Raw genomic sequence first — 13,632 nt, 5'->3', positions numbered from 1 at the left:
GGAACTTTCGAATTTCAACAAATTTGATGAGTATTGCAAACAATTTAAAAATCATGGGTACTATTTAAGAAGAAAATTTAAGAAATTCATTGCATGTCCAGCCCCGGAAGTCACCACACGCCACTGAATTCTATTGTACAACACTGAGTATACATATTAATGCCAACATGTACACAGAATTTCTTGGATATTTGAAATTAATACTATGTTAAGAAGGTTGTCAAAATGGTCATAATCCTATGGATGTCACATTGTTAAATAAATATATAATCAACTCTCATATCTCCTGACCTTATGGTTTTATATTTTACTCACGAAATACCTTCATTGACTGGATCTTCTGGATTTTCAGTGACGTGGACACTCTATATTACACTTCTTTGTAATTGATTGCTCTGTGGATTGATAGTAGATTCTGTAAGAAGAGCTTTCTGTGTTAGTCACACAGTTCTCTTATTCCACATCTTGTACTACTAATATGCATGTATGTATAAATGAACATGCATGGGCATGCGTGCACACATGTGCACAAATGCATGCACACACACACAGACTGCAATTTGATGTTAAGTGCTGCTCTGAGAAATCTTGAGTTTGTTCCATTTAGTTTTCTTTTCTATGTCTTCATTAGAATCTACTTTAGTACAGCTGTGTAAGAACACGGTTTCTATAGTTACTCTAGAGAAACTAATCTTAAGCTCTCTGTTTCACTTTGATTTCCAAATGGTGTCCATCTCTGACTGAGCTGATCATGTTTTTAACAATGTGAATTTTAAAGCCTTTTTCTCTTTTATCATCCCATCAGCACAATTACAAGAAATCGATTATGTTTTTCTGATTTGTATCCAGCTGTTGTTAATAGGCAGCTTTCTTTTTGGATGTACTTTGTTTTATCCTCATCTGTAAGTCAATCAGGGAAGCACCGAACTCAACTCACGATAAAAACATAAGCTTGTTTTGTTGCCTCAGATCTTAATGCTAAGTCCTCATCTGTGGGGTGCACTGCAGGATGTCTCCTGTTGCATTCTTATTGTGGTTTAAAACTGATTAAATCACCATCTTTTGTTGCTTCTCCCATCACTTAGCCTAGTGCTATTATGAATAGGAAAGGGGTGAGGCTACCAAAATTTCAAAGGACACAGAGGTGTCGTTGTGGAGCACTTCAACAGTCAAGACTATTTTCCAGAGGATTCTGTGAGCAACCAATGGATTAAGTCAAGAACTTTTTGGAAATCTATGAATTTCAGTATTGCTGAAAACCATTCTGATTTGACTCCTTCAATGAGTAGCCTTACTGCTTGTATCTATGCTGTTGTTGTTCTACTTTTCCAAATCCATTTTGTTATGCAGAAGTGTATAACAAAATGAGGCCTTATTCTATTTGGGAACATTTTGCTGTGAATTTTTGCTGTCACCACTGTTCATGTGATATCTTTGTAATTTCTCAAAGATGCCAAGTTACCTTTCTTTGGAAATAGTAGGATTCTTCCCTGTCTCCACATTGTTGTCATGTCTCCTTTGTATGTTTTAGTGCAAGTCTCCTGATGTTGCTCATTTAAATGACCAGTTTTGCAAACTTCAGCTGGAATCTGAAGCTGTGAAGTTTTGTTGTTCTTAAGTGTTAGACATATATTTATGTACACTTAAGCATATATAAATATATGTAGATGTACACATATACACAAACACACCCACACATAGATATTAAAAGTAATATCTTTGTGTTAAGCACTTGATTGTGACATTGGTGTCATACCTACAATTCTAAAATTAATTAGTCTTACTAAGACAATAATTAAGTTTTAGCTCACCGCCATATCATAATTCCTATCTCTGCACCTTAACCAAAGTCAGAGTTAATTCGGAGCACAAGGTCAATCAGTACAGTTCACTGCTGTTTCATACTTGGCTGTAATAAAACAGCTGTCATATTGCAATTTGTATAAAGTTTAAATCCAGATTAATAACGAAAATGAATTTACTTCAGAATATAAGAATTTACAAAGTTCGTTTTGGAATGTAGTCATCTATAAATTTCACAAATGCTGTTCAGTATTGTATAAACATATTTTATATCATATACACATGTATATGTATATATGTGTGTATATATATATATATATGTATGTATGTATGTATGTATGTATGTATGTTTATGTATGTTTATGTCAGGTCACTTTCGAGTGCTACTGGTAACATGTAACCCAGTACAACCTGTTGCATGGCCAGGCCGTCGGTGACTAAACCTGCAACCCCACTAAGCCTGCTTGGTGAGGAGGGTGATTATTGGACACCCTGCGGGATGAAAAACAAAACCCGTCAAAGGGCGGAGGAACTCTTGAGAGTCAACGGCCATCCAATAAATGTGTATTTTTTTTTCTCTTAAGGCTTAAGGCTGTATCATGCGTGGGGACATAGAAATAATTGGACTGAATACCCGATTGCACGGTTAAACCATTGGGAGTGAAGAACTCCTAGCCTTTGTTAGGGCATCCTTCTAGGAGAAGGTAACTCAGGTAACTGGGATAACTCCGACATAAAATCTGCGGCTCAGTGGTTACCGATGATGTTGACTTGTTCTTCTTTTCGGATTATGGCTGCCTTTTAAAAAAAAATCTTCTTGCACAGGCATTGCACGATAACAACATTGTTCATGATTGTTGATGGTGCTGTGAGTCTCAACTGAATGGCTGGCTGTAGCCTTAAAATGCAAATAAAGTCACATTCGATCACAGCACCAATAACAGTTAAGCTTCGTGCAATGGCCATACTCGATAACGAGGGGGCAGCCATCATGTATGTATGTATGTATGTATGTATGTATGTATGTATGTATGTATGTATGTATGTATGTATGTATGTATGTATGTATGTATGTATGTATGCATGCATGCATGCATGCATGCATGCATGCAGCATGGGTATGCAGAAATTCCAGGGTGGTGTCCAGCATGCTGAAAGACCACTGGGAGTGAGGCGCCCCTCAGCTTTTGTTAAAGCATGCCTCTAGGAGAAGGTCACTCTGATATAAAACCAGATATGCAGGGAATGGCATTGGACATTTTGGGGATCTTTGGTTTGTGTTAGAGATCACGGCGCTCCCACATCCCTGAGCCTGCGACTCATATTGGCACCAGCTTGCTCCGGCTTGTCTCTGGATAATGTCAATAAAGTGGAGAGGTTCTATGAGGTGTTGTGCAAGCCTTATTGGACCTAAAACTCTGCACAGGCATTGCCGACCTCTGCTCGATATGTGCATTTTCTTTTTCTTTCTATGTATATTTATTTTATTTTTAATATATATTTTCTTCATTTTTAGTATATATTTTTACTTATTTACTTATTTTTATTTTTTTTATTCGGAAGTCCTGTGGCGATGGGAAGGTGATGAAGCATGCAGACCTGATGGGTTGGAAGCATGTAGTCAGCGACCTGCATGTAGGCGGCCCATGCTAGATATAAAGTCGTCTCCTTATCGCCCAAGACAGCGGTAGGATTCGGTTGCTGCATGGGTGTCTGAGCAGCTCCATTTGGAGAGGGCACTGCTCACCGGGAGACCGGGGAGGTTCTAGAAAAGGTGAACCAAAAATTGCCTGTCTTTCCATATCTGGTCAGTTTAGCGCGACTGATGGATGTCCACCCTGCGCTCGAAAAACAAAGAGTCTTTTATCTATAAAATCTGGACGGAACTTAAACATTTCACGTTGGAATGTGCGCACTCTGTTGGACAACAAGAGTAATTGCAGGCCTGAAAGACGCACTGCACTTGTTGCTCGTGAGCTGAACCGTTATAAAATTGATATAGCTGCACTCTCAGAGACTCGTATAGAAGGTGATGGTCAGCTTGAGGAAGTAGGAGGTGGATACACTTTTTTTTGGAAAGGAAGGCAGAAGGAGGAGCGCAGAGAGGCTGGTGTTGGTTTTTGCAGTCCGATCTGATATTCTTAAGAAGTTGGAAGAGCTCCCTGTTCCTATAAATGAACGTATAATGACCCTACGGTTGCACTTGAAAGGTAAGCGGTTTGCTACTCTAATAAGTGCCTATGCACCTACTTTGACTATCTGTGATGAAGATAAAACAATCTTTTATACCCAGCTGAGAGCCATACTTAGAAAAATCCCCAATTCTGATAAAGTCATTCTACTGGGGGATTTTAATTCCAGAGTTGGAACAGACTGGCAAACATGGAACTCTCTAGGACGTTTTGGAGTAGGGAAAATGAATAGCAATGGTCTCATGCTACTGGAGCTTTGCGAAGAACATGGACTTTACATTGCAAGCACTCATTTTTTGCACAAAGGTGATCACACAACAACATGGATGCATCCAGGGTCCAAAGTTTGGCACTTGCTGAATTATGTCATCATCCGCAAGCGCGACATTTATGACAGTTGTAATGTCAAGTCCTTGCATGGATCAGAATGCTGGACAGACCACAGTCTGGTGCGAGCAAAGTTCCGAATGGTGATTAGGGCGAAAGAGAGAAGAGGACCAGCCAGCATTCCTCACCGTCCAAATGTCCACAAGGTATATGATGTTGTGGTTAGAAAAGAGCTTCAGACTCGCTTGTCCAGCATTGAAACTGCTGCAGCATGGGAAGATTTTCAAGACCAGGTTGTTCAATGTGCAGCCGAAACACTGGGGTATGTTACTGCTAGACACTGAGACTGGTTTGATGAGAATGATGCTGAAATTCAACGACTATTAGTGGTAAAGCGCTATGCCCACAGTGTGTAGCACTTGCTCACTATAACAGTGCAAAATCACTACTGCAGCAATCTCTCAGGAAGATGCAGAACACTTGCTGGGAGGATCTTGCTCATGATGTTCAGGCTGCTGCTGATGCAAATGACAGCAAGAAACTTTACCATCTTATGAAGCAAGCTTATGGACCTAAGAGCTCCACATCAGCTCCTTTGCTTTCCAAGGAGTCTTCCACTCTGTTTACTAAATCAACAGAAATCACAGGTCGCTGGATCAAACACTTCTCTGAACTCCTAAACCATGAGTCAGTTGTGGATGAAACAGTGATTGATACTATGAAACAAAGACCTATCATTGGCTCCTTAGACTCCTCGCCCTCAATAGATGAAGTAATGACATCAATAAGTAAATTGAATCTTGGCAGGGCACCTGGAAAGGATGGAATTTGTACTGAGGTCTTGCGATTTGGTGGTAATTGCATCACACAGTCCCTTTATGAACTTATTAATGCAATCTGGAGGGATGGTGCAATCCCTAAGGACTGGAAGGATGCAATTATTCTTCCTCTATATAAAGGAAAAGGAGCCAGAACAATGTGTGGTAACTACAGAGGTATTGCTCTACTATCAGCTGCTGGCAAGGTTCTGGCAAATATTCTTCTTGCCCGTCTGAATGGGTGTCTCGTAAATGATGTCCTATCTGAATCTCAATGTGGCTTCCAATCTGGTAAAGGGATAATGGATATGATTTTCATAGCAAGACAAATGCAGAAGTGCTATGAGCAGAATATGGATCTTGTCCAGGTATTCATTGATTTAACTAAGGCCTTTGATACTGTAAATAGAGCCTTGCTATGGAAAATACTTGGCAAACTTGGATGTCACTTTATATCTATAATTAAATCATTTCATAATGGGATGGAGGCTTGGGTCAATGTTGATGGTGCCATGGCGGGACCCATTCCTGTAGAGAATGGTGTCAAGCAGGGTGACATCCTTGCCCCAACTCTCTTTTCTTTGTACTTTGCTGCGACTTTTACTCATGCTTTTGCTAAGGTTAGCTCTCTGGGAATATATGTCAGATATCAATCTTCTCGCCGCCTCTTTAATCTTCGCCGATTTGCTGCCAATTCAAAGGTTTCCCAGTCTATTATTCGTGACCTCCTTTATGCAGATGACTGTGACTTAGTCACTCATACAGTGGATGACATGCAAATACTCATGAATTGCATTTCTGCTTCTTGCAGGGCATTTGGACTCAGCATTAGCCTGGACAAGACTGTTGTAATGTTCCAGCCTGCACCAGGAAATCCATATATAGAACCAGCTACCTTGGTTGAAGGAACAATTCTGAAGGTAGTAGACAAGTTTGTCTACCTGGGCAGCACTCTCAACTGTTCTTGCTTCCTGGATGAGGGAATATCTTTCAGGTTGCAGAGAGCAACTAATTCCTTCCGGTCTCTTCAGTCTCGTGTCTGGTCCCAACATGGCATCGCAAGGAGAACAAAAGTTGCTGTGTACCATGCTTGTGTACTGACATCGCTTCTCTACTCATGTGAGACATGGACTCTGTACAAACGTCAGGTAAGGGTACTTGAACGTTTTCATCAGAGATGTCTCAGACACATTCTCAATGTTGGCTGGACCTCAAAAATTCCAGACACACAGATCCTGAGGACAGCTGATATCTTGAGTATTGAGGCAGTGGTGCACAAGTACCGGTTGCGTTGGACTGGACACCTTATTAGAATGTGGGATAGAAGGATTCCTAAGCAGATGCTCTATGGAGAACTTGTGAATGGTAGGAGACTCCGGCAGAAACCAAGGCTGCGATTTAAGGACTGTGTCAAGTCCTCATTAAAGGCCTGTGATATGCAGGACACTGACTGGGAGAACAATGCCTGTCATCGCCACAGATGGAGGAAGCAGGTTAAGGAGGGGATCAACACTTTAGAGAGAGCACGTATCCAGCATGAAGAACTTAAGCAAGCTGCGCGAAAGCGCACGGCTTGTATAGTGAATGGGGAAAGCTTGGTCTGCAATGTTTGCAGTCGTGTATGCTTGTCAAGAGCAGGGCTCAATGGAGCCGCAAATGCAAAATATAAGTTAGTCCTAGAGCGCACAATGTTCCTGAAGGTCAGCAATGGTCTTCCTCAGTCACTAGTGGACAGCCATCATGTATGTATGTATGTATGTATGTATGTATGTATGCATGTATGTATGCATACATGCACACATGCACACAGTGCACAAGTTTACCATTTGGGTTGCAGTTCTTAATAGTAATCTCATTGAACTCTTTGTTGCATGATCCCAAAGAATTCAATGCCATATGAGAACGGCCATAATATAATGTAAAGAGCACAACAATAATGAGAGAAAAATCATAGGCATGAACTTGTTATTCCTTTATTCCATCTGTTACATATGTTTCAGTATTTGGTAATAAATAACACCGCATTGTAAATGCAATCCATAGATGCAACTTATACATACAGCATACATGAAAACTGGACACCTCCATGGACACAGAGAAGAAATACAGATTACAAGCATGCAGTTATCTTATATAAATAGCTGAGAGAGATACAAAACCAGTGGGAAGTAGAGTGAAGAGGGGTAGGTGGGGACTAGATTTAGAGTCTCCCTAACCAGAAATATATAGAGGTGGAGAAAGCAATTAAGGGAATAGCCACCAGATAGAATGTGAAAACACTGGTCAAGACTTTAGGAAAAAAAAAGTTAACCAAGCAAATGGAACCATTTAGATAAGCTAGTAGAGTGGTGTAGTGGGAGGGGTTATAAAGCCCCAAAGGGTTGCTGACATGCCTTGTGATAGGTGAACTAATATATATATAGATAGATAAACAGATAGATAGATACACACACATGCATATACATACATATATCTCTCTCTGTATATACATTTATATATATATATGGTGGGTTAGTTCACAGGTGATCTAAATGACTAGGTATGCTAGGTAAATGCTGTAATGGATTACCAGGGCTCCAAGGTTATAGTTGAGACGGTAGTTATGGAGCCATTGTAGATTTCTGATATAGCAGATATATAATTGTTAAAGTGAATAACAAACGTTAAGGCAAGACAAACATCATATACGTTATTATTATTGGAAAGAACACCTCTCTGAAATTAAACCTAGGCAAGCATACACGCATATTGGATATCCAAACCCTCCCATTGTGGTTAAACAATCTCGCCCACCTAGCACCCAGACGCATAAAACTCAATCTAAGAATACTAATATCAAACCTTCCAACTCTCCTCTAACATACAGTAGGAATCACACCTCCCCAAATTTGCATAATAAAAATGGTGGGAGATTTATTGTCTGGTATATACCTCAATTTGCTTTAAACGTTAAGGGCCTCACCAAAGCACTCTTTAAAATAGTAGACTCTAATTTCCCACGGAATCACAAGTATCATTCTGTCTTTAACAGGTCCACTTTGAAATTATCCTACTCCTTTACACCAAATATAGAATCTATTATCATCTCATCTAACAAATGTAAACTTAGCTCTTACTCTCCAAATGCATACAACCTGACCATAGAGCTACACATCGAAAACACTAACACCGATCACAGTCACATATCCAACATAACCTGGCCCAACCACTTTAAACAACTTCAACATACATAATATTGTCCCCTCACCTCGGAGAGTAATGGGTGCACAGTTGAAACTGACACAAGCACTAATAGGCACACTGATACTATATTATAACCACTACAACTAATAATACCTATACGTCAACTACTAACAGGACTAGCAATAATATTTAGTACTAGCACACACGCACACACACACAAACACACTCCTTTTATCATTTACTTGTTACAGTCATTTGACCGCAGCCATGCTGGGGCACCCAGCATGGTTGCATGTTGATCTTGAAGGGTTTTGGCTGAACAAACCGACCCCAGGACCTTTTTTTTTATTAAACCTGGTCCTTATTCCATCGATCTCTTGGGAGACAAACACAAACACGTCGATGTAATGTCTGTTTTCCATGCTGGCATGGGTTGGATGGTTTGACTGAAAACTAGTAAGCTGGGGAGCTGTGCCAGATTCCAAATCAGATTGGAACCTGGGGCAGCTCCCCAGTTTACAGTCAAACCATCCAACCCATGCCAGCATGGAAATTGGATGTTAAAGGATGATGATGATAATGATATACATATATATTTGAGAAGCTTCTTTCAGCTTCCATAAACCAAATCCACTCACAAGGCTTTGGTTGGCCTGAGGCTATAGTAGAAGACACTTGCCCAAGGTGCCACGCAGTGGGACTGAACTCGGAACTATGTGATTGGGAAGCAAGTTTCTTACCACATGGCCACGGCTTCACCTACACACCCACACACACTTCTTTCAGTTTCTGCATTACCAGACCCATTCACATGGCTCTGATCGGTCTGGGGCTATAGTAGAGGGCATTTGTCCTTGATGCCATGCAGTGGAAATGAATCTGGGACCATGTGGTTAGGAAGTAAACTTCTTACCACACAGTCCTTCATTTATTCAATGTCTTCCTTAAATATTTTTTTGTATCATTCTAAATTTTGTTTATTCTCTATTACCACAGTTGCTACCTGCTTATCTTTGACCATTCCTGCTGTTCATACCTCTTTCTTTTCATTTCCATTGTCATTTTAAAAAATTTATTTCTTTATTCACTCATCTCTTTCTATTCTATTCTTAAATCTCATTCGTTCCAAAGTTCATTCCTCTGTTTATCTACTCTTTCTCAATTGAATTTTTCCATTACATTCTTTGATCATTCTCTAATGGCTAAAACCTTCTTCCCTATCAAAATATTTCTTTCTTTTCCTCTCCACCTTACACTCTTCTTGCTCTTTTTCTTTTCTCTTTGCTTCTGTTTCCTTTCCTTCTTTATTTTCCTTTCTTTTTAATCTTTTTTCTTCTCTTTGTCACTTCTTTTTTCCATTGTTGTCACCTTTTCTCTCCACTACCACCATCATCACCACCACACTATGACAGGAATCCTAAAGATGGATGTGCAAATTCCATCATTTTCCAGTCATAACTTCCCTGAAGAATCTCTGCACCCACAGCTGAAACTCAGAGTAGCAAGAGTCACAACAGGCTGACTTCACTGGAGTAATACACAAACACACATACACACATATAATATATATATATATATATATATAATCCTGAATCAGCAGTTCCTTGGTAGATAAAACAATTAATGATATGAATTCAGGGAAAGCCCCCAGCCCATTGGAATCACTGCTGAGATACTCAAAATATCTGGTGATGAGGGTTATGGTCTAGTCACCCGTATTGTAGATTTGGTAGTTCATGAAGGATTCATATCCAATGACTGGTGTAGCAGCACAATAATCAGCTGCTACAAAGGTAAAGGTGATGCCTTAGATAGAAATGATTACAGAAGTATCAAATTGTTGGACCAGGTGATGAAAGTTACTGAGAGAGTCATAGCCCACCTGATTAAGGATCGAATTAGCTTAGATAAGATGCAGTTTAGTCTTGTGCCAGGGAGAAGCACCACTGATGCTATATTTCTGGTAAGGCAGCTGCAGGAGAAATACATAGCCAAAGATAAACTTCTGTACTTGGCCTTTGTTAGCTTGGAGAAAGCCTTTGAGAGAGTCCCCCAATCCCTTATCTGGTTGTCAGTGTGGAAACTAGGGAAAGATAAGTGGTTGGTGAGAGCTGTACAAGCTATGTACAGGGATGCTACCAGTAAGGTGATAGTTGGCAATGAGTACAGTGAAGAATTCAGGGTACAAGTAGGGGTTCACCAAGGATCGGTCCTAAGCCCCCTCTTGTTCATCATAGTCCTCCAAGCAGTAGCAGAGGTATTTAAGACAGGCTGCCCCTGGGAGCTCCTCTATGCTGATGACCTTGCTCCTGTTGTTGAATTCCTATCAGAACTAGAGAAGAAGTTCCAGGTATGGAAGCAAGATCTAGAATTGAAGGGCCTTAGAGTTAACCTAGCAAAAACTAAAGTCTTGGTAAGTAGGAAGGCAGACAAATCACAAATCCCTTCAGGTGGATGGCCCTGCTCGATCTGTAGGAAAGACATTGGTAGAAACTCCATAAGATGCACCCAATGTAAGCTTTGAGCACATAAAAGATGCAGCAATATCAGAGAAAGGTTAACAGGGAAACTAGCTTTTGTATGTGGAAGATGCACAGGTACAGTAAACACTGAAAATGTGCAGAAAATAGACTCCTTCAACTGCGAGTGGAGCAAGCTAGAGGTATTAGACAGCTTCTGTTATCCAGGTGACCAAGTTAGTAGTGGAGGTGGATGCTCCGAGAGTGTAGCTATGAGAATAAGAATAGGCTGGGCAAAGTTCAGAGAGCTCCTACTTCTGCTGCCAACAAAGACCTCTCTCTCAGAGTGAAAGGCAGATTGGATGATGCCTGTGTGCAAACAGCTAAGCTACATGGCAGTGAAACATGGGCTGTGACAGCTGGGTACATGCATAGGCTTGAAAGAAATGAAGCTAGTTTGTTTCACTGGATGTGCAGTGATGCATGTTCAACAGAGTATAAACATCCTGAGAGAAAAGTTTGACATAAGAAACATCAGATGTGGTGTGCAAGAGAAACGACTGTGATGGTATGTGCATGTAATGCATATAGATGAGGACAGCTGTGTAAAGAAGTACCAATCTCTAACTGTAATGGGAACCTGTGGTAGAGGTAGACCCAGGAAGACATGGGATAAGGTGGTGAAGCATGATCTTTGAACTTTAAGCCTCACAGAGGCAATGACTAATGACCGAGATCTTTGATAATATGCTGTGCTTGAGAAGACTTGTCAAGTCAAGGGAAATTTTTGTCATGGCTGATGCCGGTGGCACGTAAAGGGCACCCATGCAGGTGGCACGTAAAGGGCACCTATCAAGCCTTGGGCCTCATGGAGGCAAAGTGGCTGAGATCCTTTCGAGCGTTGGGCCTCATGGAGACAATGACCGAAACCTTTAGCATTATGCCATGTTTCAGAAGAAGATCCTTCAAGCTAAGCAAAATCACAGTTGTGGCAGATACTGGTGTCATGCAAATAGCCCCTGTGCCAGTGACACGTAAAAGAACCCATTTCACTTTCAGAGTGGTTGGTGTTAGAAAGGGCATCCAGCTGTAGAAAACTATGCCAAATCAGACTGGAGTCTGGTGCGGCCTTCCAACTTACCATCCCTGGTCAAACTGTCCAACCTATGCCAGCATGGACAATGGATGTTAAATGATAATGATGATATGTAGTTAAATAAGATTTGAATAAAAACCTTGTAGAACACTGTGCAAAGCTGGTCCACAGTTCTTGGGTACTTTATGTATTTTGTTTATAATTGTAGGTGCAGAAGTGGTTGTGTGGTAAGAAGCTTGCTTTCCAACCACATGGTTCTGGGTTCTGTCCTACTGCATGGCACCTTGGACAAGTGTCTTCTACTATGGCCTCAGGCCAACCAAAGCCCTGTGACTGAATTTGGTAGACGGAAAATGAAAGAAGCCCATTGTATATATACACATATATATATATATATATATATATATAATATCTGTGTGTGTGTCTCTGTGTCTGTTAGTCCACCACCACTGCTTGACAACTGGTGCTGGTGGGCTTATGTCCTCATAACTTAGTGGTTCAGTAAAAGAGACCAATAGCGTAAGCACCAGGCGTTTAAACAAATAAGTACTGCAATCGATACATTTGACTGAAAATTCTTCAAGGTAGTACTCCAGCATGGATGCAGTCTAATGACTGAAACAAGTAAGAGATAAAAGATTGTATTTTGTCTGTCACTAAATGTATGGGTTTAGTTTTGTCTTTAAACTGCTGAAAATGACACATCCCTTTGGGTCTGAATTCTCACTCTGAGTGAAATGACAGTAAGGTCTGAGAAAGGACTTATGTAAGCAATCACCTGAAGAGGAGCATTTTACACCTTGGATGCCTGAAAATGATTACACAACATCTCACCAATAAACTACAAGTTTTAAAATGTGTCTAAACAATTGTAGTGATTATAAATAATGTTCATTCCATTTTCTATAATACACACACATACATATAATATATATATATATATATATATCATCATCAACATCATCATCGTTTAACGTCCGCTTTCCATGCTAGCATGGGTTGGACGGTTCAACTGGGGTCTGGCAAGCCCGAAGGCTGCACCAGGCCAGTCAGATCTGGCAGTGTTTCTACAGCTGGATGCCCTTCCTAACGCCAACCACTCCGAGAGTGTAGTGGGTGATTTTATGTGCCACCGACACAGGTGCCAGACGAGGCTGGCAGACGGTCATGCTCGGATGGTGTTTTTTATGTGCCACCGACACAGGTGCCAGACAAGGCTGGCAGACGGCCACGCTCGGATGGTGTTTTCTTATGTGTCACCGACACAGGTGCCAGACGAGGCTGGCGGACGGCCACGCTCGGATGGTGTTTGTTACGTGCCCTCAGCACGGAGGCTAGTCGTTGCAGTACTGGCTACGGTCACGTTCGGATGGTTTTCTTATGTGCCACCGGCACTGGTACCACAAGGATACAAATTCCATTGATGTTCATCTATTTGATTTGATTCGATTCGATACTCACTTGCCTCAACAGGTCTTCACAAGTGTCACAAGAAGGAAGGTATGCACAGGTGGACTGACTACGTCCCAGGTAGGGGCCACGGATTATGGCTTCACTAGTCTTGCCGGGTCTTCTCACGCACAGCATACTTCCATAGGTCTCGGTCTCTAGTCATTTCCATGGTGAGACCTAACGTCCGAAGGTCGTGCTTCACCACCTCGTCCCAGGTTTTCCTGGGTCTACCTCTTCCACGGGTTCCCTCAACTGCTAGGGATTGGCACTTTCTCACACACCTATCTTCATCCATTCTCGCC

Source organism: Octopus sinensis, linkage group LG10, assembly GCF_006345805.1.
Source record: "Octopus sinensis linkage group LG10, ASM634580v1, whole genome shotgun sequence".
In the NCBI taxonomy this organism is placed as follows: Eukaryota; Metazoa; Mollusca; class Cephalopoda; order Octopoda; family Octopodidae; genus Octopus; species Octopus sinensis.
Note: the sequence above shows the minus strand (reverse complement) of the source record.